The sequence below is a fragment of the Pteropus alecto genome, unplaced genomic scaffold (genome assembly GCF_000325575.1).
Source record: "Pteropus alecto unplaced genomic scaffold, ASM32557v1 scaffold23, whole genome shotgun sequence".
Lineage (NCBI taxonomy): Eukaryota > Metazoa > Chordata > Mammalia > Chiroptera > Pteropodidae > Pteropus > Pteropus alecto.
Genome location: NW_006435837.1, coordinates 3,312,456 through 3,338,836, shown reverse-complemented (window position 1 = coordinate 3,338,836; position 26,381 = coordinate 3,312,456). Strand labels below are relative to the sequence as shown.

At 44.5% G+C, this 26,381-nt stretch overlaps 1 protein-coding gene, 1 non-coding gene and 2 pseudogenes across 2 annotated transcripts in view; 2 read left to right on the top strand and 2 right to left on the bottom strand.

Moving 5' to 3' along the window:
* Positions 1-26,381, bottom strand: part of MAP7D2 (MAP7 domain containing 2) — an 83,517-nt gene that overhangs the window by 41,717 nt on the left and 15,419 nt on the right. The window lies entirely within an intron of this gene.
* On the top strand, positions 2,560-2,678 carry LOC112479563. Its single transcript, XR_003046233.1, has one exon. It is a non-coding gene; the product is annotated as a 5S ribosomal RNA (ribosomal RNA).
* LOC112479514 lies at positions 2,992-3,110 on the bottom strand (annotated as a pseudogene).
* LOC112479574 lies at positions 18,570-18,688 on the top strand (annotated as a pseudogene).

Genomic DNA, 26,381 nt, shown 5'->3' with positions numbered 1-26,381 from the left:
TAGGCCGCTGTCCCGGGGCCTGGCCTGGGAGGGGTCAGAAAGTGTAACAGGTGACAGAGAGGCCTGGCAGAAAAGCCCACCAAGTCTCCCCCAGCCTGGCCCCTAGGGGAGGGAAGAAAGTGGGCACAAAAGTGGACACGACTATTACATAGATAATGAACATTCTACTGTCTAGAAGGAACCAAATACCAAGGGAAACACATGAGTTCCTCAGGTGAGCTCTGAGAAGCAAAACGCTCCAGTTTGATTTCACTTCCGCTAAGTTTGCTCCAATGGCACTCTTGGTGTTTCTGAATCACAAAGAAACAATATAATATACTCTTGTTTATCTGTCATTTAATTCCTACAAGAAATAAAATGGAACAAATAGTGGTCCCTCCCCCTCAAATGCCCATGAAGTATCCCAGGAGCTCCTCACCTTCAGACACCTTCCATAGGCCCCTGAAGGCTTTCTAGGTCAAAGGGTGAATGAACTTCATGGTTATTTTAGGATGAGAAACAATTTTCTGCTCTCGTGAATGACAGCTGGTCGTTCGTATTATTTATATCATCTTCCAGTAGAGTATCTGGGAGCAATACCGGCTGTAGTGTTAGTACAACCAGACTGGCTTTCCCAGTGCCTGGGTCCTCCTCTCTGGTAGGGTCAGACGCTGACTTCATAATGTGCCCCGCCCCTCTCAGGGAGGGGCTTGCCCTGCCCAGGAGAGGGATCTGGAGGACTAGTCAGCAGGGTAGCCTTGGGAACAGGGGGCTGGGATAGATGCAATACACCCTGGTTTGTCACGATCCCTTTTGCAGCCTGGATTATAGATCAGGGATATTAATGCTAGAGAGACAAGTACTAGAAAATCAACTGGGACCACAAGTGCTACTCCCCATGTGTGTTTTCTGTCAACTCTTAATTGTTACAAAGTTACCAATGCCACGAATGGTATCAAAAAAAAACAAGGCCCAACTTCTCGGCTTATCACTGCTGCCCCCCAAATCAGCCCCAAACTCTCTTCCCAGTTTGACCTCAGCACTGCTCCCTTCTACGCACCTTCCAGCTCAAACCGTCCTTTCTCCCATCCACTTCCACACCTGTTTAAACCCCACCCACCTTCAAGACCCTATAGGTCCCCGGATTCCAGGGTGCACTGTGCTCCCACACCGCCGTGGAACCATAATTTCATTCTGTTTGGTTGTTTTGTTCTCCTGTCAATCAGAATCCCTGGGGAGGGAAAGGCTACCGAGCCAAGATGGCTTACACATCTCTGGGTCACATGGCTCAGACCACTGCCCACCCCGCCCCCGCACGCCACAACAGCCCTGTGGTACACACTCAAAGGCAGGCATGTAGTCAGTAGAAGGGGAGCAGTGAGAAAAAAAAAAACTCAGGTTCTTCTTTTCTCTAAATACTTTGAGGTTCTAGTCTCTACCTCAAGAGTTTGCTTAGTAAGAATATGCTGCGTGAGAAGCTACAAAGATAAGTCTAGGAGCCCTAGTCAGCGCTCACATCAACTCGTCCACCCCCTCGGGACCTGCTCCTCACTCTGTACTGCCCATGCCGCCCTCCAGATGTTAACAGGCCTGCCCCCACTGAAAGTGCTCTTCACGCAGAAGAAAGAAAGAAAGAAAACTGAGGGGAAAGGGCCACACGCATTTGAAACTGGTCACATTATCTTGAGGCTTTACATACAGAAGGCTCTTAGTTCCTGAGACATGCATGATTCTAAGCTGCCCCCTCGTGGGCATTTGTAAGAGTCACACCTTCAAACGTTTGCAGAAAATCTTGATTATCATGCTTGCTCAAAGTCCTCATCACCTGCTTCATCATAACAGGACGTGACAACTGGGCAGTTACTGTGGACCAAGTGTACTGCTTGGACTTACTCGGCCCAATCCCTATGATGACGGTGGTACTATCACAACCCTCGTCTTACAGGTGCAGAAAGGGAGGCACAGAGAGGTTAATTAACGTGTCCGAGGTCACACCATCAGAAGTGGAGAAGCTAGATTCCCATGCAAGAACTAGACTCCAGAGCCCACACTCCTTACTGCTGCTTCCCTATGTGGCTCTCTGGCAAAGGAGGAACTGTAACACCTTGATCTTAGTGCCTAGGAATGAAAGTTCTGACCCAGTATCCAAGGCAGGAAACAAACCCCATCCTAGTCCCAGGAACGAGCCTGTGAATTTGGGGAGAAGTGCGAGTCTAAGTCATCACAGAAGTATCAACAAGTACTACTGTGAGCCAAGCACTGGCTGGCTGGGCACGCATGGGGCCACTGCCTGCGCAGGCTAATTATTTGCTTCCTCTTAAATTGATGGTTTGAAAATGTTTGCTACAGGATGTTTTAGAGAGGCTGATGCTCCTGGGTCGAGAAGGGGCTAGGCAGAGAACCCTGGGGACAACTGTGGCAAGCAATTCTGCCCTGGCACCACTGAGAGGGGTGGAATGATTTGAAAAGCCCAACGTGGGTAAACCTGGGGTCTCTGTGCTATCGCATGGCAGCCATGAGCCATGTGCGGCCATTTCAATTTAAGATCATCAAAATTAAATGTAATTAAAAGCTCAGTTTGTCTACGGCCATGCCATTCTGAACAAGCCCAATCCCGTCTGATCTCGGAAGCTAAGCAGGGTCGGGCCTGGTTAGTACTTGGATGGGAGACCACCTAGGAAGACCAGGTGCTGTAGGCGTAAAAAAAATAAAAATAAGGGATTGTAAGCTGACAAGGCCCTTGCAGTCTGTGAAATCAACTAACGGTTGCCTTGCCTTAAAAATAAAAAAATGAGAATAGAACTACCATATGATCCAGCAATTCCTCTTCTGGGTATTTGTCAAAAGAATATGAAAACGGTAATTTTAAAAGATATGTACACCCCAAGTTCATTGCAGCGCTACTTTTATTTTTTTATTTTATTTTATTTTTTAGGCGAGGCAACCTTTGGTTGACCTCACAGATTGCAAGGACCTCGTCAGCTTACAATCCTCTATTTTTTTTTTCTTTTACGCCTACAGTACCTGGTCTTCCTAGATGGTCTCCCATTCAAGTACTAACCAGGCCTGACCCTGCTTAGCTTCCGAAATCAGGCGGGATCGGGCTTGTTCAGGGTGGCATGGCCGTAGATGCAGCACTCTTTATAAGAGCCAATACATGGAAACAATCTTAAGTATCTCTTGACGTCTGAATGGATAAATAAGATGTGGTGTGTATATATATATAATGGAATACTACTCAGCCATAAAAAGATGAAATATTGCCATTTGTGACAACATGGATGGAACTTGAAGGTATTCTGCTAAGTGAAATAAGTCAGATGGAAAAGGCCAAGAACAGTATGATTTCACTCATATGTAAAATATAAAACAGAGAAAGAGAAACAAACAAACTAAAAACAAATTCATAGATACAGATAACAGATCGATGGTTACCGGAGCGGGAGGTGGGTGGAGAGAGGGCAAAATGACTAAAGGGGGTCAATTATATGGCGATGGATAGGAACTAGAATTTTGGCGATGAGCACGCTATAGTGTATACAGATATAATGTTCTATATCTGAAACTTAAATAATGGTACTAACCAATGTTACTTCAATAAAAATAAAAAAGAACTGTCAAGTAAACAATTAACTCACATCTCCAACTTCCACCTTGTGACTCCTGATGACCCTCCAAGGGCCTTGCTGAGAGGCCCTGGGCTCATCTTGACGGAAGAAGGGGTGAAGCACAAACCAGACAGCCCCTATTCGTTAGGGGCCATGGACTTGACCAGTTATTACCACCATAGCAGCACAGCCAGAGGAATCGAGGGAGACTGTGATTAACAGACCCAGGGCAGGTAACCGTAATACCTGAACACTAACAATACCAAGCGACCTCCTCTAACGACATGGTATACTCAATGCTGAATTCAGTTCCAAAAGCAAGCCTTCTTCCTGTATGGGTCAAAGTCCTAAAGTGTTTAGTTTTCCTACACAATCATCCTTTGGCCCTTGTCCCCTGTATTATATGTGTACACTTATTGTCTTCATTTGTTAAATCAGAGACCCAATTTTATCTTTAAATCCCATGAGAACAAATGGAGAACAGTGCTTGCCAGGGGGTAGGGAAGAGGGGCTATAAAAGGGCATCATGAAGGGCCCTTGAGGTGATAAGAATGTCTCTATCTTGACTGGACCAGTGTCAACATCCTGGCTGTGACAGTGTAGCACATGCTGCAACTCGGCACCACTGGGGGAAACTGGGGAAAGGGTACGTGTGACCTCTCTGTACTACTGTTTATAACTGTATGTGAATCTACGATGACCTTAAAATAGAAAGTTTAATTTAAAAACTTCTGGCCCAGTGTGAAGTCCTGGAAGAGACCCACATACAAAGAGGGAGCAGAAGAGGTGTCCCACCCAGGAGGAGAACAAAGGGCACCCATGTCAGAGGCACCCCTGCCCCGTTCTTGATGCAGTAATGCTTCCCCCCTGGACAACCGCGTCTGGGTAATGTGCACCCCTAAAATGGAGGCCTTTTCCTGGACAACTGATCCCTTCAGGAAATGAGAATGAAACAGGGATACTGAGCTGAGAAACAACTATTTTATGTTAACAGAACAGCACAAAATTCCATGTTCCACTGATTTGCTCTTGCTTGGAGTAACTTCCTGTTATCCTTGGGCTGCAGCAAAACATTTTGAAAAACTAATTTTAAAATGAATTTCATTACCCTGAGGCACTCTCCCACTAGAATATTAATGAGATGATATTAGTCAATTATTCATGTTACTGGTAATAACCATTATAGAAATACAAAGTTTTTAGGGGAAGCCAGCTGTGTTCGACTTTTAAAAATTAATTGCATCAAATGAATTTTAACGTACCCTTCCGTGCAACTGCAACGTCCAGAAAAAAAGAAAGGGAACCAGGAATGAAGAGCTCATCAAATGGGGAGTCCAATGTCCACCAGGCCCTCCCCCGGGAGTCCTGCCCTCTGTGGACCGCAGGGCACTGATGCATTTACACCTGCACGGCGACTGGTTTGTGTTGTGATGATCTGTCTAAGCACAGGGACACCAGTTCTCAACTGTGGCTACACAACGGAATCACTAGGCAGCTTTAAAACTTACAGGTGCCTGCGTCTTCCTCCCAGAGGCTGACCTAGTCGTCACAGGTGTGGCCAGGGCGTTGGTGCTTTAGAAGCTCCCATGTGACTCTAGCGTGCAAGCAGCAGGACTGAGGACTGTCCTCAGCCTGCTCCTCCCTCTGGAGCACTGGAACCGCCTGGAGGGCTTGTGACCTCAGACTGCTGGACGGCACTCCCCGGAGTTAATCCCATCTGTGGCCTTCTCCCAGGTGTCCCTGGTTTCTGGTTTTACTTTTTCCTCTCAAATATCCAGATGATATATCTGGTTCCACAAAGCATTTTTTAAATTAAGTTTATTGGGATAACACTGATTAATAACTATGTAAATTTCAGAATACAACTTTGTAATATATCTGTATACTCTATTGTGTGCTCAGCCCCTGAAGTCTAATGTCCTTCTGTCACCATATATTTCACCCCCTTTACTCTCTCCATCCTTCCCTGACCCCCTTCTTTCGGAACTGTATCTCTGAGTTTATTTTTGTTTTGTTTGTTGCTTTTTGTTTTATATCCCAAGCAGGAGTTAAATCATATAGTTCTTGTCCTTTTTCACCTGACTTATTTTGCTTAGCATGATACTCTCAAGATCTAACATGTTGTTGCAAATGGCAGAATTTCATCTTTTTTATGGCTGAGTAGTAGTCCATTGTATATATGTACCACAGCTTTATCCAATCATCGGTCAAAGGACACTTAGGTTGTTTCCATGTCTTGGCTATTGTAAATAATGCTCAATGAACATAAGGGTATATGCGTCTTTACAAATAAGTGTTTCCAAAATTTTTTGGTACGTACCCAGAAGACAAATTGCTGGATCATATGCCAATTCTATTCTTAACTTTTTGAGGAGCCTCCATACTGTTTTCTATTGTGGCTGCACCAATTTACATTCCCACCAGCAGTGCACAAGGGTCCCCTTTCCTCCACATCCTCCCCAACACTTGTTTCTTGTCTTATTGATAACAGCCATTCTAACAGGTGTGAGGTGGTATCTCACTGTGGTTGTGATTTTCATTGTCCTTACAGCTAGTGATCCAACAAAATAGTTTTAATAGAATGCAAATGTATGTGGTTCATTCGAGTATGTAAAAATCATATATCCCCGTAAAGTGTCTTTGCCACATAATCTCAAGAGCTTCGTTATTATGTTCTGTAAAACTGGGGAGCAAAAATGAACATTGGCAGGTTGAAAGAAAATTAGTCCGCTACTGTTTATTAAAAAAAAGGGGAGAAAGGATGAAAAAAATTGCCAATGATGATAATATGTTGTAAGAAGCACTTATTGTGATTACATGAAATTATGTATGTGAAGGGTTTCCATTATAATAAATGCTCATTAAATGTTAGTGGCTATTTGGGGAGGGGCGTATTTTGAGATTAAAGAAATGGAGACAAAAAGTCAAGCGACCTACCCAATGTCATATTAAGTGGGAAGACTCTCATTATCTTTCCTGACCCTTTAATGCATTGTGACTTCTCCTAGACTCTGCCGCTGTCCTAGGGGGAGGGGAGACAGGATCGGATTCGGATCAATGAAGGGTGGTACGGTGGAAACCAGGCAGGGGTAATGGTATATGAACAAGTCTGCTAGAAAATCATAGTCAAAGCTTCAAATCTCATTGAACTTCAGTCCTACCGGTGGGACCTCAAAATCAATTGACAGACTCTAGAACCTTTTTCATCTTTGCATGAGGGTATACAGCTTTTGTTCAGAAAGTATCACACATTCCTGCCTCATATTTTCCATTAAAATCTGAAAACCAATTACAATCCCAAAAGGTCAGTAAACTTTCCCTTTAAATTTCTTTCCTTGTGAAGCTAAATCTCAGTTCCCAGTACCTTCTGCCAGCATCCATCCACACCTCAGAATGACTGCTTTAATGCAGTGGACTGTGATGAAACCAACAACACTAACAGCTAAAGAAGATTCTTGTCTGGAAACCTGATTTCTCTCCAAAATTAAATTCATATCCATTAAAGGCACTCTGAGAATATTAATAAATCAATCCTTAACACTGTTAAAATCAGGGCTTAATCACAGCAGTGTACGCTGTGCAAAAAAACCCTGAAAAGTAAATTTAATGCATGATTGGCACTTTCAAAATCCCGAATCATGGATTTTCAGGTGGAAGAGCTCCCAGGGGCCCGCTTCAACCCTCTACGTGCTTCAGGACAGAGATGGGTGCTCCCTCTCCTCCGCCAGAAAGAGAACTGCCTTTCCACTCTCAGCTTCCTCCATTCTGCTCATCCAATATGGAGGCTCAGTTTGGGGTTTTGTTGCACAGATGGAGAATGCAGGTAGAAAGGGTTTCAGGACTGCAAGAAGTGAATCAGCTTGGATTACTGACACTGGAAAGTGGAGCAAAAGCTGCGTGAGAAGGCAAAAGAGAGAAGGAAGTGACAGATGGGGGACAAGGGAGTCAGGAGCCATGTTAGGCTGCCTCTGAGGAGGATTCTGCCTGGGACTTGAGCGCGGGAAGGCTTTTGAATGACTCTCGGAAGGTATGGGGTGTGTGTGAGTGTGATATTGGGAGCCAAAGGGACAGGCAGAGCTGCAGGTTAGAATTCAATCTTGACACTTTCCTCATTTCCAGTAAAGATATGAATTGGTTTTATTCTGTTTTGACTACTTAATTCTATTTCTTTAGCAACCACATGGGGTTCTGGTATGTTTGGAATATTTATTTTAGAAACAAATACCTAGACAAGAACTACTTTTAGGAGAACTCCGGGGTTACAGAGAACCCTTCAGTGGCCACTGATTCCATTTTCTGTCTCTGATAAGAGCAGACCTAGGTGGCTTCTACAGCAATTTGTGTCTTTGGAAGATGCTATTTCTTCCAACAGCTTAATAACTCAGCTGAGAATTTGGGGCGGGGAGAGGGAGCACTAATCCAGTGATTCTCAGGCTTTAACACACATAAGAAAAAATCCCCTGGGGGGGCCTGTTACACAGAGACTGCTGGGCCCTACTCCCAGAGCTTCTGATTCAGCAGGTGTGGGTGAGGCCTGGGAACCTGCATTCCAAGTTTCCAGGTGATGCTGATGCTGCTGGTCGGGGGAATATATGTTGAGAACCGCTGATCTAATCCATTTCTCACCCACTATAACCCAGGTACCAAAATACATCAAAAAAAAATATATATATATGTATACAGATACCAAAAAGTCCTTGGAAAGAAAGAAGTGAAGTTGGGAACTATAAAGATATACACAAAACTGCGCTGTTACGTTTTGGTGAAATACGCTTGCTAAATTCCTAGAGGTTTCCTTTAAAACAGCTAACTGAACTACATATTCCAGAAAAATGCAGATGTGATAAGAGTATTACAAAATGACTCAAATGATTTTCTTAAATCACAACTGCACGGCTAAGAGAAAGACCAGTTTTGGGTTTTGCTTTTTTAGTGTAGAACTGGGTGAAGTCTAAACAATCATGAAGAGCAGAGCACTCTGACATCAAGGTCAAACATAATGAGAATGAATCTGCTCCTCCTCGCCTGGGACGCTGGCATGTAATCCTCACCAATCTGCCGCAACACCCTCTGCACAGTTACTGGAAGAAGGTACGCCAGCCAAGTCCTGTAGCGACTGCTCCGGTTCACCTGTCCTGTAAAATGGAGGTGACAGTGGTGCCTGTCTTATAGGCGGGAGTTAGAGATCAATCGCAGGCACCCAGCGCACTGTGGGAGCTCAACAACTTGACCTCTTCCATGCTAGCTACTCTAGCCCACTTGTTCCCCCACTTCCTGAGGTATCTTATATACATGCCTTCACATCACGCATGCCACCTTTCCTAACAGGTGATGAGACAGTGCACGCAACACTGCCAGGGTAAAACCAGAGCGGGCATCCTTTTTCCATAAAAATTATAGTAGAACAGGGATGTATCGCATTAAGTTCCTCATCTTCTGCCAAGGGTATCAGTTACTGATCACTGTTTGTGTCTACACATGTAGACACATGCCCCTTCTGATAAATCAGTAGAAATGAGATCGATCCTGTCTTTAGCAGGATAAGTAACACCTTACTAAAAAGAAATAAAAAAGAATACATAGGTGACACAAACACTAATTGTGATGGTGGTACATGACCACGCTGCTCTTCACCATTTTAATAGTAAATTGCCTAATTATGTTCATACACGTGTATTTAGCTGTCCCAGGAACTCCTGCGCCAGCAATTCAGATAAGCTCCCCAGAACCAAATGAAAAAGTGCCAAGTTACAAAATTCAACTGCACCCAGTTTTGAGAACTGTACACATATTCATGGGCCAGAGTGTCTTTTTCTAAAGGTATAATTTATTAAGCACCTATTTCCTGCCAGGCATTACACCCTCCAAATGTTATTTACTATTCACAATAATCCCAGGCATTGGGAGGCATCCCCATTTTACAGATGAGGAAACTGAGACTCAGAGAGGTTAAGACATCTGTTCAAAGTCACAGCTGCTATGTAGTAAAGGTTAGATTTAAAGCCAGTCTGGCTGACTTGCAAGTTGATGGCATCAACTCAATACTCAGAGGGAAGGAAGGGCACTAAAGCAAAGAGCACTGACCTAGGGATCTCGATGTCCAGAAACTGGGAGCTGTTCTTACCAGGACGCATGATGGAGCGTGGTAAGAAAACAGGCTCCGCCTGGGCTCAGGTGAATGCCCGCTCAGCACACACTAACATTGTGACCACTCAGGAAGCTTCTGAGCCTCAGTTTTCCCTTCTGTTAAATAGGGATGGTAGTAGTACCTGTGTTGTAATGTGAAGCTTGGAGAAGAATATACATAAAGCTGTTAGCACATATTAAATGCCTAATAAATATTAGCTAATGGCATCAGCGTCATTGGTTTAGACATGGCCCTTACATGGGAATGTAAGTGCAAGTGCTTTTAGGCCATAGTAAGCTCTCAGAAAGTCTAAGCAGTCATCGGTATCAGCATTATCATCACCCTGCCACCATTGTGGTTACTACTTCAACCTAGAAGTAGCCCCTGATCCCCCTCAATCTTTAAACCCTGCTTTCCTCCAGCAGGGGACCCATGGGGCATCTCAAGAACTCCTGCTCCTGCCTGAGACGCTGGCAGGCTGGGCCCATTAGAGGACCACTCTGCTAATGAGGGGAGCCTGGGCCAAGGCAATGTACACATTTGTCAAAAATCACCACACGGCACACTTCAAGTATGTGCGGGCTAGTGTATGGCATCTGTTTTTATTGCTACAACAACTGCAACAAATAGAAAAGGCAAAATTCTGTGCTGGCTGACCTGCCATATATCATTAGTTTAGTGCCCAAGGCTACAAAGAATAACTCTGAAACTCCCAGGCAACCACATCCTCACTGTGGCCCCGTGAAGAGGCTGGGGACTCGGACTCCAAAGGCAGCATGGAAGACAGGAGGTACGCCTTGCTAGGGCCGGCGTGGAAACTGAAGTCACCTGCAGAGGCCCAGGGATTGGCTTGAGATGCAGGGCTACCAATGTCTAAATGGCCTGGCGCTCTCTACAGCCATCATAAAATTGTCTCCATTGGATCACTTCCCCATTCGTGCGTAAAGCTTGGCCCTGGGGCTTCTTATTGGCCCTATCCATTTGGCCTGCCCGATGGGACCCAGTCAAGGGACCTTGAGTAAATCCCTGCACATGTCAGAGCTTTAGGCTCCTCTTCTGTAAAGTGGGAACACTACTACCTACTTTCCGGGGTTATGGGGGGCCTTGTGAAAACACTTGGCAGCGAAGCAGTCACAGTTGGCTCTCTTCCCCTGATGAAAAATGAGAACACACACCAAACAAGTTGTGACAGAAGCTCACTGGGGCCCCGAGCCCCAGGCTATGGAATCATAAACTCCACATTCCAGTCTTCCGAAGAGCCCCCAAAATTCCCCGAGGAAACCCCCCACGACTTCCTAAGAGGTCAGAGTTTCCATTCGAAGACTTGCTCTGCCCCAGCTGATAATTCACTTCAAAGGTGGGATGGACAAAGTCAAAGGTAGCTAAAAGAAGGAATGGCTACAAAAATTCACCTTAATTACTGACTGAACACTGTGATGTACAAAGTTAACTCCCGCCCTGATCCTCATGTGAAAGGCAGGCATTACCTGGATTCCTATGTTACTGCAATAAGTTAAATTACACACATGTATCATTTCAAAAGGACCCAATATGCACAGCATATTTTATTCACATGATTTGCTAGTTAAATGAAACCTACATAATTTTCTCTCTACCTTTCTGAGTTCTTGGCTGGGAGTCCCTGTAATTCAAAGAAAAATTTAATAACATGTATGCCTCCTGTATACATGGGAGAGACAGAAAAACAGTAAAATTCTCCAAGGTGGCCCAAGCCACCACCCTAAATATCATCTTCAGCTAAAGACAAAAGAAAGATGGGGTGGTGGTGACGATTCATGGAGGGTGAGAAGAGGAAATGTTTGTTCTGCCCTGCAGATAAGTCTCTCAGGTGAAAAAGGTATCTCTGGTCATAGTTCTCTTCCTGATATAGGCCCCCTTTCTAATGTTCATTTCCTTTTTAAATATAGACTTCTACTGTTTTCAGAGCTTCTCTGGGGTCTGCAGTTTCTCAAAATAATCCTTATGCGAAAGAGACATTATTTTGGGTGGCATATTCTGCCCCTCCCCCAATAGTCAAGCACAGAGCTTGCCAAGGTAACCGAGTGGCTCCGTTCTGAGGTCCACCCACCCAGCCTTCTTCACTGTGTGAAGAAGTGTCCGCATGATCATCCCCCCTTCTTCTCCACCTCCATGCGCCCCTGCTCTGTGCATCTCTGGTCATCAGAACTGCCTACAGCCACAGGAATTGGAGTCTACCCATCTGATCAAGGGTGATCATAAAAAAACAAACAAACAAGGAAGTGAGAGCTGGCACCAGAAAAGGGAGTGAACGTGGACAGCAGAGCAAGTGTTAAGGTTTCTACCATGGACAGGGCACACATGGCCAGGTGTATAAACTTGGGCTCAGGGTCCTTCAGTAATGGAGTGGCTCTGACATACCCATGGTAAGTATCGTGAGGCTCGCTTGACGCAGGGCACCAACCAAGGAGAAAGCTCCCATCTGCAGACAGAAGGACCCTCCCACCCCCGCCCCCAGCAAGTACGGAGAAGGCAGCTAGGTCCAGTGCTGGGCAGAGAACCCCGTGAGCCAGAGGGCCTGGGTCCCATTCCCTCAGAGATCAAGGAGCATCAATGGAGAGGGAGAGAGAAGGAGCAAGGGGGGAAGGGAAAGGGGAGAGGGAGAGAAGGAGAGAAGGAGGGAGGGAGGGAGGGAAGGGGGAGAGAGAGAGAGAGAGAAAGTGAGTATGTGTGTGTGTGTTGCTCAGAACACTGCCTGCTGCATAATCACTGCTCAAGAAATGTTAGGCATGTTATTTCCGAGCCTAACCCAGCCAGGTCTGTCCTTCAGCTGCGGGGCAGAGGCAGGTTCTGGGGTTGCACACAATGGGAAGTGGCTGTTTATAGTGCAGGCTGTGTAATGTGAAAACACTAACCCCCAACTCATCACCCTGAGAAAGGACTCAGAAAGTCCTCAAAGTCCTTAACATCTGGAAAGAGGACCAGAAACAGGGGGAAAAGATGATTCTTCTTCTTTACTTTTTGCAGCAACAAAGTACAAGAAACTGACAAACATCTCTTTGAAACTATGGACAGTATCCAGCAGGTAATAGCTGGTAAAGAGAAATTAACTATGGTGTTCCCATTATTAGCACTGTCATTTACTGTTCTCTTCAGGGCGATGTGTGTTTAATGTCCACGAAAGCCAAAGATGCATAGAGGATCCCAGAGGGTCACATGAGACCCTTCTGGCCAATCCTCATGTCACTCTTGACGCAGTTACCCATAAGGTCCCTACTGCTGGAAGAGCTGTGTCCTTGAGCATAGGCAAGACAGGCCAGAGTGCTCCTTGTCCCAAACTCCTTATTTTGTCCTCATTTTCTATTTCCACATACCGACATGCTTATAGGCACTTGGGGTCCCTCCAATCTCACTGTTACAGTGTTGGCAGGAGCCCTCAGGACCGCTCTTGAGGACAGCCCGTTGGGTCTCAGGCTGCCTGCTCCCCCGTCTACCATCTCACTGGGCACCGGACCTCAACCAACCAAAGTGAACTCCCCTGCCCCGGGCCCCTCTATTCCCAGTTTCAGCTCACGGCAGCTCAGCCCCACGTCAGAAATGGCCCCAATTTCACCAGGAATTCGAGGGGCTACCGACAGAGCCACTGAAACCGAATCATCAGTTTGGTACTCAGACCTGCTTCCCCACCAGCTGGCCTTGGTTCCAAAATGGTTCCTTAGTTTTACAACAAAATACAAAGGGGAAATAAAGAGGCTAGAAAATAACTCTAGACTTGCAAACAATTTGGAGCCGTATTAAGAATTTTCAAAGTTGCAACCTCCTGTTCATTTTCTCCCTGAAAAACACTCCCAACAATGTTGCTCAACCCACCCCAACCGACAGGCCAGGCATCTGGCACCTGCAACTCAACCATAATTCTTGAGCAAGGACATCTTCAAGGGTACTTTGAGGCTCTGAGGCAGAAACAGCTCCCCGGCTGAAATGGATTCTTTTTAAACTGCAGGAGCAGCACAAGACGTTTGCACCCCCTCTCACCGCATTCAGGGCAGTCTGGCGGCTTTTTATACAGTCGTGCCGATATTGCCAGCTTGTTGATTACATATGCCTCAGCTCAGCCCCTCCAAGCCTACCCCTCACCCCATTCCCCCTAAACACTTCTTTGGAAAAACAAAAGGCACTAAATCTTAAAGTTCTACTTACTGCTGCCAGTGGTCAAAAATTTATTTTAAAAATAGTAAGATTACAGATTGGGATACTGACATGAGAAAAGGTAAAATGAGAATCTTGATGTTTGTTTCCGTGAAAGAATTTTGCAAAGGAAGACAAGGTCTTCAGAGGTGAATTCTCAAGGTTTATGGACATGTGCAGGCTTCTCTTCTGACTGTTTCACAGAAAAGGCCCCTGTCATTGAAAACAACACAGGAGAAATGGTCTTTTGTGCACTACAGCTCTGTCTGAGCATGGGTGCCTTGCCTATTGTGGCTGTCACTGGTTCTTTCCTTGTTTCTCATTGCAGGAAGATAAAAACTGGTAACGTTTGTATTCTCAAATCCTGCCTGTTGCCTTTCACTCGCAAAACCATCATCAAAGAACAAGAATGCTATCCAAGCATGCTAGCCCATCATGGCAATGGGGTTTGGGATTCACTCCATTATTTTAAATTAGCCAAACTGTCACACTTAAAGGTCACTGTATACACTTCTTTTACAGCTGACAGCAAACCAGTGTTTAAATGGCCACTGTCTTTAAAAACAGCATGCTGCACAAACCTTAAACTCTAATACAATGGTTCTCAACCAGGGGTGACTGTGCCTCCAGGGGACACTTGGTAATGTCCAGAGATATTCTGAGTTGTCACAACTGAGATGGGGGCATCTAGTGGGTTGAGGTCAGAGGTGCTGCTAAATATCCCACAGTGCAGAGGACACCCCCTCACACACACACACACACAACAAATAATCATCCAGCCCCAAATGGCAGCAGTGCCAAGGTTAAGAAACCCTGTTCCAGTAAACCCTGTAGCATGTGACAAGCAGCAAAACCTCCTTTACACTGTATACACCTTGGTTCATGCCAAATCAATATACAGCATTAAAAAAAAAAAAGCTAAAAAATGACAAATACGCAATAAACTATTCCCGTTCAAACATCTGTTAAAAATTATAGCAATTTGTAGTAATATCTATTATATTACAAAATTCTTCTTCAAAAATAGACAATCAATCCACTTCTTATAGGTGTTCGACACCATCAACAGGCATAATTTACTCCCCCAGACAGGACTGTGTCTAAATGCATCGATAGTAATGGTAAGGGTTTTATAACAATCATTATGGAAGAAACTGGCCCAATGCCGCTTTCTTGGACAACAGTGCAGTGAAACCATGGTGCAAATCTGCAACGGAGACAAAAACAACCCACTGTCCTTGGGACTGGGAGTGAGAAGGCTTACAAGACAGGGTCACCCCCCGCAACAGCCCACCAGAGAGGCAAAACCTACTCCACCTGCCTTTACATGACCTTCACAGTCCCTCCTGCAAACAAGTTCCCTCCTAAGGACTTTAGTATGAATTATACCCTTAATCTTAACCCTGCTGATGAAAGCGATCCATATTGTGTCTTAATAGCAAATATCCTGCCCACTTACCAGGGGCACCAGGGAACAGAGATGGAGGTGGCCCTGATTCCTATAAAATCCAATAAGCATTTGAAGACTGGGTTTACTTGATTTGATCAGCACTTAAAGGAAGTCTTAAGTATTTGATCAGAGTTATTACAAAATATAGCATTTCCCTTTGGGCACCTATCACAGAGAATCAGTAAAATATAGGCTGCTTCACGACTGCAGCCACGGCATCCCTTTTTATAGTAACAGGAAGGATGCCTGTGTTCCCAAGGCAACCTGAGGTTTTACTCATCAATACTGCACCGAGTATTGTCACTGAGCATAGTAGCAATCTCTTAGAGCTTCAAAACTGGAGCCCAGGGTCTGATGTCCTACACACACCATAGTTGAGACAGTCACCAAATGTCAGAAACAAAGGAACAGGTACTGGGGTAACTCACTTTCTAAAGTTTTTCTCCAGGTGATCATTCAAGCTGATGACAAGCCACTTGTCCAATTCGATCTAAGGCCTTCACTCTATGCAGAGAGGCAGCCACCAGGAACACATAAAAGCCATAGGCAGTTGCAATACACGGGGGCCCTGAGATGTGACTTAGTCCTTCTCAGAGCCCTCTTCCCACTGTCCTTTCGCCCTGCCACTCACACCGCTAAGGCCCACTCTGTACCCAATCCTGTTCTCCCAGCCCACTCACGTGAGTCCAGGAACCAACCCCCGGAAACCCTGTCCCGCCATTTCGACTACACAGTGAATGAATAATCCAGATGAGTGTTTATGAGGATTTTAACAAGAGGGAAATGGAAAAGAAAGGATGGATTCTAGCCCAGAGAGGTAAGTGCTACGGACATATGCAACTGAATGCACATAGGAAGAGGCGAAGGAAGCCTGAGTCTCTGGGCCAGGGGAGCTGGAAGAATGGTGGCACCATTTACAGAAATGGGGAAGTAGCCCTGGGAGACTCGGGGGGAAGGTGATGAGTTAAGTTTGGTTGTTAAAGAATTTGGGGAGCTTGGAAAATAGCTAAATGTGAGATTTCGCCAGTAGCCAGTTTAGAAACTAATAATAATAATAATGATGGTGATAACCAACCTCAATTGTGCCAGGCCCAGTCCTAAATGCTTGACATGTCTAAACTCATTTAATTTTCCGATTTTCCCAACAAATCTATGTGGTAAGTACTATTATTGTCCCCATTTCCCAAGAGGGAAAAACTGAGAGGTTAAACACTTTCCTGAAATCACACAACTGGTAAATGGCAGAGGCGAGATGCAAACTCAGGCGGTCTGACTCTAGAACTACAGACGGGAGGGTGATGGTTGCCTGCAAGGTGAAAGGTAAGGCCTTGCCTTAAAGGCAGTGATCACAGAGGAAAATACATTCCACATTCACAACAGAAACCTGCAATAGGTATTCAACTCGGCTTCTACCGCTTCTAAGAAAAGGACTTTTAGAACCTGCCTTGGACAATAAAACATCACCAATCTTGCCCTCTGTATTTTAAGAAATTGCACTATTTCAGACACATGTGACTAAGTATTGCTGAGCAAAATATCTGAAATCATTTCACCTCTCTGCAAACCATCACGGTCTAACCCACAACTAGTCAGTCCAGGTGTAAAAATACATACACAAATCAACTTGAGGATTTAGAAAGGTCAAGATTCTTTTAACTTATAGATTCAGCAACTAATTTCTACAAGTTCAAGTGCCTGTAAATATACGATGCATTACTATGTGACAGATATATACTAAAAATAACTTCTTTGTGTAAAAGCAGTTCTGTGCTTGGCAGTCATGTCATAGGGTCCTTGGCATAATACAGAGCCGCTTTTAGCCTAGTCTGAGTACTGCTTCTGCAGCGCTGGTCCAACTCAAGTATGGGACTGCACGCGGTAGGCAGCAACCAGTACTGAAATAGAGGGTGTGGGACTGACTGTGAACAGGCAACATGGAATGTTTCGAGATGATAGAAGTGTTCTAAAACTTAATTGTGGAGATATCTGCACAACTACATAAACTCGAACTGTTTACTTAAAATGGGTCAGCTTTATAGGATGTAAATTATACCTCAAGAAAGCTGTAATAGGAAGAAAGGGAGGGAGGAATAGGGAGGGGAGGAGAGGAAAGGAAAAGGAAGAGCAAAGCAAGCACAAACACAGGCAGGGCAGGCATTTGTGAAAACCTGTTTCAGCTACAGCGACACATACACTGTAACATGTGTTCCTAATTGTGGACTTATTCACGATCCCCAAAGCTGGAAAGCTCCTGCTTCAGGGCAATGAATGACCTTTTGGGAAGTGCTGTGCAACCCTGGTGGGAATCCCCTGGGGATCTCGTTATAATCCAGGTTCTATTCAGTAGGTCTGGGGCCGGGAGAGAGTCTGCATTTTGAACAAGCTCTCCTGGCTGGCCTGTGAACCCTATTGTGAGAAGCAAGGACCTTGGGTATAAATTGAAGCTGAGCTGCTAGGAATACATAGACTTATATCTATGTAGTTGGAAGGATCCTTAGAAAAATCTTGTACAGTGTTTCCCAAATGGACATTATCGTGAGAACCTTCCAGGGACACTTATTAAAAATACAGATTCCCGTAATCAAGACAGTATAGTATTGGCATAAGGCCTGACACATAGATCAATAGAATACAATGAAGAGTCCAGAAATAGACCCATATGTATATGAGCAATCAAGTATTTGACAAAGGTGTCAAGGTAACGCAATGGGGAAAGAACATTCTTTACAACAAATGGTGCTGGAACTGGACATCCACATGCAAAAAAATGAACCTCGATCCACACCTCACATCATAGATAAAAAATTAATTCAAAACGGACCTATAAAACTTCCAGAAGGAAACACGGGAGAAAATCTTCACGACCTTAGGGTAGGCAAGGATTTCTTAGAACACAAAAAACTTAAAGTAGAAAAGAAAAAAAAATTGGTAAGTTGGACTTCATCAAAATTTAAATCTTCTGATCCTCAAAAGACACCATTAAGAATATGAAATGGCTTCTACGGCCTTGCCACCCTAAACATGCCCGATCTCGTCTGATCTCGGAAGCTAAGCAGGGTTGGGCCTGGTCAATTCTTGGATGGGACCAAATTTCCCCCAGGGGTGAAATGCTCACCTATCCCTGTTTGAAACCATAGTACTAAAAATAGATTCTAAACTTCTCTGATTGTACCTTCTTGTTCCAGATCCTTTAGGATTAATTTAGAAATATTAAATACCGATTAAAAAGTACCATTGCATCTATGGCCATGCCACCGTGAACACGTCTGATCTCATCTGATCTCGGAAGCTAAGCAGGGTTGGACCTGGTTAGTACTTGGATGGGAGACCCCCTAGGAAGACCAGGTGCTGTAGGCATAAAAAAAAAAAAAAAGAAAGAAAAGAAAAAAGAAATGAAAAGGCAAGCCAGACAAGAAGAAAATATTCATAATACAGATGTCTGACAAAAACTTGGAGCCACAATAAAAAAAAAGTTTTAAAAAATACTCAAATCTAATGTAAAAAAACTATTGACCCATCTCACTTGTGAATAAAGATGTGAAAGTCTGAAAATATAAAAACGTCTTACAGCTAAATAAGCAAACAATTAAAAAATATGCAAAATATATGAACAGACACTTCAAATACCAAGAAGCAAATGAAAAGGTGCTCAATAGCCTTTATTATCAGGGAAATGGAAAGAAAAACCATGATGAGACAGCACTATACGATCACTAGAATGGCAAAAAAATTGCTTAAATACCACAAAAAAACTGACTGAACCAAGTGCTGGCGAGGATGGCAAGCAACCAGAACTCTCCTACACTGCAGGTAAGAATATAAACCAGTCCAACTAGTTGGGAGAAGAGGTTAGCAGTTCCTTTCCTAATTCAGGCAGACATTTATCACATGACCCAGTAACCCACTCCTAGGGATTTACCCAAGAGAAATGTAAACACCTGTCCACAAAGCGGTTTGCACATGAATGTTCACAGTATCTTTGTCTCTACTGGCCAAAAACCGGAAACCAACCAATTGTCCATCAGCAAGAGAATGGCTAAAATGGCAACCCAGTGAAAACACCAGTATATTCTCAGTGAGAGGAGGACTTCCCAGCAATAAAAGGAATGAATTACTTATACACACATGCAAAATGGATGAATCTCGAAAACACAGTGAGTGGAAGAAGCCATGGAGAAAAGAGGACATTCTATGTGATTCCATTTATTCGAAATGTTACAAGTAGCAAAATGAATCTCTAATAACAGAAAGCACATCAGTGGTTGCCTGGGGCTGGGAGGGGGCAGTGTGCAAAGCACAGTGATGGGACTGTCTGCATTTTGATTGTGGTAGTGATTTCCCACAAATGTGACACTCGCACACATTTGTCAAAGCACATCTGTTGCTACACTCAAAATGGGTGCATTTTCTTGTATGCAAGTTATACATACAAATGTATGGATGTCTATAAATTATGTATATACTAAAGTTAGTTTAAAACATACAGACTCCCAAAGTCCTCCTCAAACCTGGTGAACCGGCATCTCCCAGGAGGCGGCAGACAACCTGACTTCCCAAAATCCAGCCCAGATGGTTGTCAGGGTTGGACAAGTGATGGGAAATACTGTTTTAGTCCACGTCATGGGAGCAGAAAAGGGAGGTGTAGTGAGATGAAGTGGCTTTATGAAGGTCCCAAACAACTAGTTAGCAAGTGCCCCTGCTCACAGGAAAGAGTATACATTAATACTTTACCTAACAGCAAACGTGAGGAGGACAGAGCAGGACAGGGAGGGGAAGAGCGAGCAGTACCCACAATATGGCCCGCTTTGTCCACATAGCATTTAGCAGGCCATAATAAAAAGCAGTAAATAAATTATTTCCATTTAAGACAATAAGAGTCCAGTTCATATTAATAATTCATTTAAATGTCGTTCTGTCTACATCTCAACCTGCCACTCGGATGCATCCCAGGGTCTGAGAGCTTGAACACAACCATTTCCCAGGAGACTCTGCCCTCCTGCCACACTGAACTCCTGTCTCCTGTTTGCAAGAGCCAGGGTCTCCCCCACCTCACCTCCAGGTCTTTATACAGGCTGGGCCCCCTTCCTGGAACGCCCTCCCTTGACCCCAGAACACACACTTGAGTTCAGATGAGTGGCTACTTCCTCCAGGAAGCATTCCCTGCTCCACCCAGGTACCCCAGGAGGGAGCACTCCATGTGTCCCCACGGCCCCTATTCCTCGTCATTGCGGTTGTGATGCTCCAGCTCCACCATGTCCTTTTATCTTGTCTACTACTGCTTTCCCAGCACTCGGCCCAGAGCAGGCTCTCTGCAAGTGTATGTGGTCTGAACACCTCAGATGTCATTCCATCTGCATATCGGTGTGACCCTTACGTCTGGCGTCTTTTCCACCTGCCTCTAACTATTGGAGAAAAGAATACTTTTCCTCATTGGAAACGATTAAATAGTATACCTGTCACATTCAGTTCTGAGGGGAAAATAACTTCTAGGGTTTCCCGTGGAGTAGCGGGTTGTAGGGGCCTCGACAGGCTCAGGCAGGTGCTTGTAGACCCAGATACTGACAGACACCCCAGAGCTCGGGCAGGTTTGACTGGGGCCCCCTGGAAAGAGCATCATCAAACCAATTAAGCCAATAGATCAGTGTCACAGCCACTGGTATGACTGGCTGCCAGTGTAGACAAACCTGGTCCACATCCAGACATGGAAAACTGACTGGTAAATGCCAGCTCTTTCCTCATTGACCCAGATGGGATCAGTTTTAGGAAAGTTAGGATGGCTTAGACCAGTGGTTCTCAAACCTGAGTTTGCATCAGAATCACCTTGGGGGCTTGTAGAAACACACATGCTAGGCCCCGACACCCAAAGATCCTGATTCAGTGAGGGCGGGGGTGGGACCCACGCATCTGCACTTCCGACAAGCTCCCAGGTGATGGTCATGTCACTGGTCCAGAGACTACACTTAAGCGCAAAGACTTCTGTGATCTCATTTATCATGAGGCACTTAGGAAGAAAGAGTCTTGGGGTTCCTTCGGTGGCAAGAAGATGAAGGACTCAAGATTCTTTTGCTTTTCTGTTCAGCCATCTTCACTGTGTCCGCCGTCATGACTACCAGATGACTGACAGTTCCAGCATCGCATTCTCACAGGAGAGCAGGCAAAGTGGAATGAAGAGTGTAGGCACCAATACAGGGAGGAAAGGGTTCTCTTCTCATGCTCGTTCCTCTTTAAACCCACAAAGACCTCTAGTCATCTTCCCCTTAAGTCTCCTTGGCTGGTAATGGGTCACATGGCTGCGAGGGAGCCAGGAGAGTGACCACATGGCAAAGGGGAATAGAACCACCAAGAATAACTTAGGTCTGAAGTGACTCATAGCTAGGTCCCACTGCTGTCTACCCCCATTCCTGAGCTCTGTAAGAAGAGAAGAATGGCTGCTGGGTATTGATGCTCCTGTGTGAATGCCCCACTGCCAGCCAGGAAGAGCATGTTCCCCAACAAAGCTTCTACCAGCATGCTGCTAAAAACCAATCTGCCTCCACGCAACGGCTATTCAACGAACTTAAACAGCTCGCTCGGCTTCCTTTCTCCTTATAAAATGAAGTTAGTTCTCTGCCTTTGCCACAGGGTGGAGGGGAGAACTAAATAAAAGAATGGGTTTGTCCATTTTTTATCTTTACCAGACTGAGTTCTGGAAAGCCAGGGACCGTGTTGGCTCTATCACGCATCACAGGTTGGTACAAGTCAGGTGCTTAAAAAACGTGGAGTGGACCAAGAGCTTCTTTTAATCATCTGTCCTTAGACTCTGTCAAGGCCATTAATAGAAATACCTTCTGGGGATTTTCACACTGAAGGCGATGCTGCTGAAATAGAAGCTAGAAGGAAACGAGGACTAACACAGATGACAAGTAGAAAAGGCTAGCTGCTGTAAAAACGGCGCGAAGGGTGTTACAGGCTTGTGATTCAATTAGGCTCGTGTTTAGATGGGATGCTCAAAAGATACTGCCATGGAGGAATGGGTGCGCGGGTCAGCAACCTCATCCGCACAACACGCTGTAAGGGTAACAATCGGGCTGCGAAAGTTTCTCCTGCCGACCTTGACCAACTGGATGTTGAGAATGTTGAGGCCACTTCCGGGTAATGACTTGAGTCTGGCATGGGGTGGACAGGATAGGGGAATGTCAGCATATGTGTCACACATGTTTTGTTCTCCCTAGATGAAATAATCAAGGGATGTTTACTGTGACCAAAAGAAATTGACTGGCCTGGTATTTGGTGCTCATTTGAAGGTGCCACAAAACTAACTCGCCAATCTTTTCTAGGCCTAGAATGGCTGGTCAACAGCTCTGACCCATGAACAGCAGTGTGGTGCCTGCTTTAGATGTATTTTTTTCTGATTCTTAATTCAACCTCAAGAAATAGATGTTATTGATCCCATTTTACTGACGGGAAACTGAGGTCCTAACAAATTTTTTCCCAAGACAACACTGAGTTAAGGGGCTCAGGCTAATTATCTAAAGATGCCTCTGGGAGGCACTTTAATGCCTGGCCCCTGGCCCTGTCTTGGGGTCTGAAGGCTGAGCCTGCACCAGATTCCGTCAACTGGTCATCTAGAACCAGGTCAAAAGTGATCCTCCCCGGCTAAACCTGATATGGTAGGGGTCCCCAACCCCTAGGCCACAGACCGGTATTGTGGAGGCCTTAGGAACCGGGTCACACAAGAGGTAAGCAGTGAGTGAGCGAGCAGAGCTTCATCTGTATTTGCAGCCACTCCCCAGCGCTAGCATCACCGCCTCAGCTCCACCCCAGATCATCAGGCATTAGGTTCTCATAGGAGCACTGGTCCCTGATGCCAAAAAGGTTTTTGCACAGAAAAGCAAATCATCAACAAAATGAAGACAACTTAGTGAATGAGAGAAGATATTCGTCAATGATACATCTGATAAAGGGTTAATATCCAAAATTTATACTCATACAATTCAACACCAAAAAAAAAAATCTAATTAAAAAATGAGCAAAGGACCTGAATAGACATTTCTCCAAAGAGGACATACAAGTGGCCAACAGACATATGAAAAGATGCTCAAGGTCACTAATCATCAGAAAAATGCGAATTAAAACCATAATGAGATATCACCTCATGCCTGTCAGAATGACAATCATCAATAAATCAACAAACGAGTGTTGGTGAGGATGGGGAGAAAAGGGACCCCTCATACACTGCTGGTGGGACTGCAAGTTGGTGCAGCTGCTATGAAAATCAGTATGGAGGGTCCTCAAAAAATTAAAACTATAACTACGTTATGACTCAGGAATTCCACTTCTGGGTATTTATCCAAAGAAACTCAAAACACTAATTTGAAAAGATATATTCCTACCTATGTTCACAACAGCACTATTTACGATAGCAGAGATATGGAAGCAACCTAAGTGTCCATCAATAGAGAACTGGATTAAAAAGAGGGTGTACATATATACAATGGAATATTACTCAGCCATAAAAAAGGATGAAATTTTACCATTTGTGACAACATGGATGGAACTAGAGAGTATTATGCTAAGTGAAATAAGTCAGAGACAAACACCATATGATTTCACTTATATGTGGAGTCTAAAAAACAAAATAAATGGTCAAAGCAGAAACAACTCATAGATACAGAGAACAAACCGATGGCTGCCAGATGGGAGAGGGGTTGGGTGGCTGGGTTAAGATGGTGCAGGGACTGGGAAGTGCAAACTGGGAGTTGCAGAGCGGTCATGGGGGTGTGGAATGCAGCGTGGGGAGTGAGGTCAGTAATACTGTAAGGCTATGTGTGCTGCCGGGTGGGTGCTGGACTGATCGGGGCAATCGGTTTATGAATTATACAAGTGTCTAACCACTAAGCTACATACCTGAAACTAATATAAAATATTACTAGATGTCAACTGTAATTGAAAAATAAAAACAGTAAAAAATAAGCAAAAACTAAGAGTTCCTCACCAAACAGGAGCTTGTTCTATTTCTCTTAACCAACGTATATTCTGGAACACAAGAAAAGGCAGGACAGATCTTGTTCTAAGAGTCCGCTGTGCTTCTCTCTCACGTGGCTCAGAAAATTCCACAGAAGGGGCCTGCTGGTACTCGTCCGTTTGCAGCAGTATGGAGATGGAAAAGAACGGGAGGCAGACATAGCACGCCTGGGAAGGAACCTTGCTGATGTCTTTTTAACACCAGAAACAATTAGTAGATTCATTACGTAGGACCCTGACCGTCCTTTTGTGTCAAGATTATTTGTTTTGAGCAAGATGGTTTGCCTTGATTAAAGCAACCAGTTACCAACAGTACATGATAAAATGTTTTAATTTGCCCACAAGAAATTACGGTATCTACTATTTTTAGCAAGAACCTAAGCTTAGCCAAATCCTTCCTGTGTTGATGTTTATAAACAAGTGTTTTATAAAAATTACTTAATAAAACTTACAGTTCTAAAGAGAAGAGTAAAGCGTGGATGCCAGCCAGTCTCTGCTTCCCCAGCATTAACCACCAAGCTCCAGGCACGACTATAACATCAACAGGCTCTAGTTCCATTCACAGGGCTTTGGCTTATTCCTCGCAGACCCTAACCTGGTGCCTTGTATACAGCAGGCACACAATCAAATATGGACCCTTAATACCAGCCGACATTTATTGAGCCCTTACTCTCTGCCAGATGCTGTATTAAGTGCTTTACATATATTATCTTAAATCTCGCAACCCTGCACAGTTAGATTTATTACTCTCCCCTTCCGCAGAGGAGAAGAGGCTTCCAGAAAGGTAAACTGACTTGCTCAAGGTCACCTAGGTAATAAAAGGGGCAGAAGCAGGATTCAAACCCAAGGAATCTGGCTGTGGAGCAAGCAAAAGCTATACTGAATGAATAAACCATTTATGCCCAAGCACAGTGATATTTTCTCACTGTCAGTAACAGTAAGGGGCATTCTACATACTGACATTTGCAGATTCTGAAACTGCTGTATGATCAGTGACTATTAAAGTATCTTTTTTAGAGAAGCAAGTTACTGAATTTTCATATCTAGAAACTGCACATGGGATCACCGATCAATCCCATGGCAGCTTCTGACCTCACGGGTCTCACTGACCTAGCTCTCAAGGTCCCTACAGCTCAGCCAGTGAAAGGAAAGCCAGCTGCAGAGTAAGAGAATGAACGCCTGTGACTCGGAAGGACGTCCCAGGGCTCAGTGGTGGCTATCTGTCCATCCCTCCTCTTTTGGATGAATTCTGCAGGTGTGCCCCATCCACCAAGTCATCCACTTTGAAAGCTTTTAAAGGAGGATCTATAGCTAACCTCCTAATATCGGAAAAGTTTTTAAAAAAAAAAAATCAAGGGGCAAATGACAAGAATGCAACAGGGAAGGAAATGAGGGTGGGTGGCTTACACTACAATTTAGGAGGGGGAGAAAATCACTGTTAAGAATGCAAGGAAGCTGGCTCCAAATCTGTAGAGACAGAGTATATTAGTGGCTGGGCTGCTTAAGGCTTCGGGGTGGGAAGAAATGGGAAGTCTCTGCTAATGGGTGAGGGGATTTCTTTTTGGGGTGATAAAGATGTTCTCAAATTGACTGTGGTAATGGTTGTACATTGCACAAGTCTGTGCATACGCTAAAAAACCCTGAATTGTACACTTTGAATGGGTGAACTGCATGGTATTAAAAGAAATAAAGCTGGCTGAGTATTAGACCACCATAAAACCATCCCCAAAGCATAAAATATTAAAACTACAACTACATGATGAGAATGAGTAAAAATTAGAGCACCCTGAATGGCATATAACAAAAGTAGATGAGTTTTATTATTTGCTTCAAAGCAATCTGAAATCCAAAACAACAAATATTTAGGGCATTTATTATAAACAATCTGTTTTATGTCTGGAAATGCAAGTACTTTCGGAATTTGTGATCAGAACCAGAGAAGAAACAGGACCACTTCTAAGGCAGGGAAGGACATCTGACAAACATGAGAGGTGCGACAAAGCATAAAGAAGCCACGTAAAGACCTGTCTGATCCTACAAAACCAGG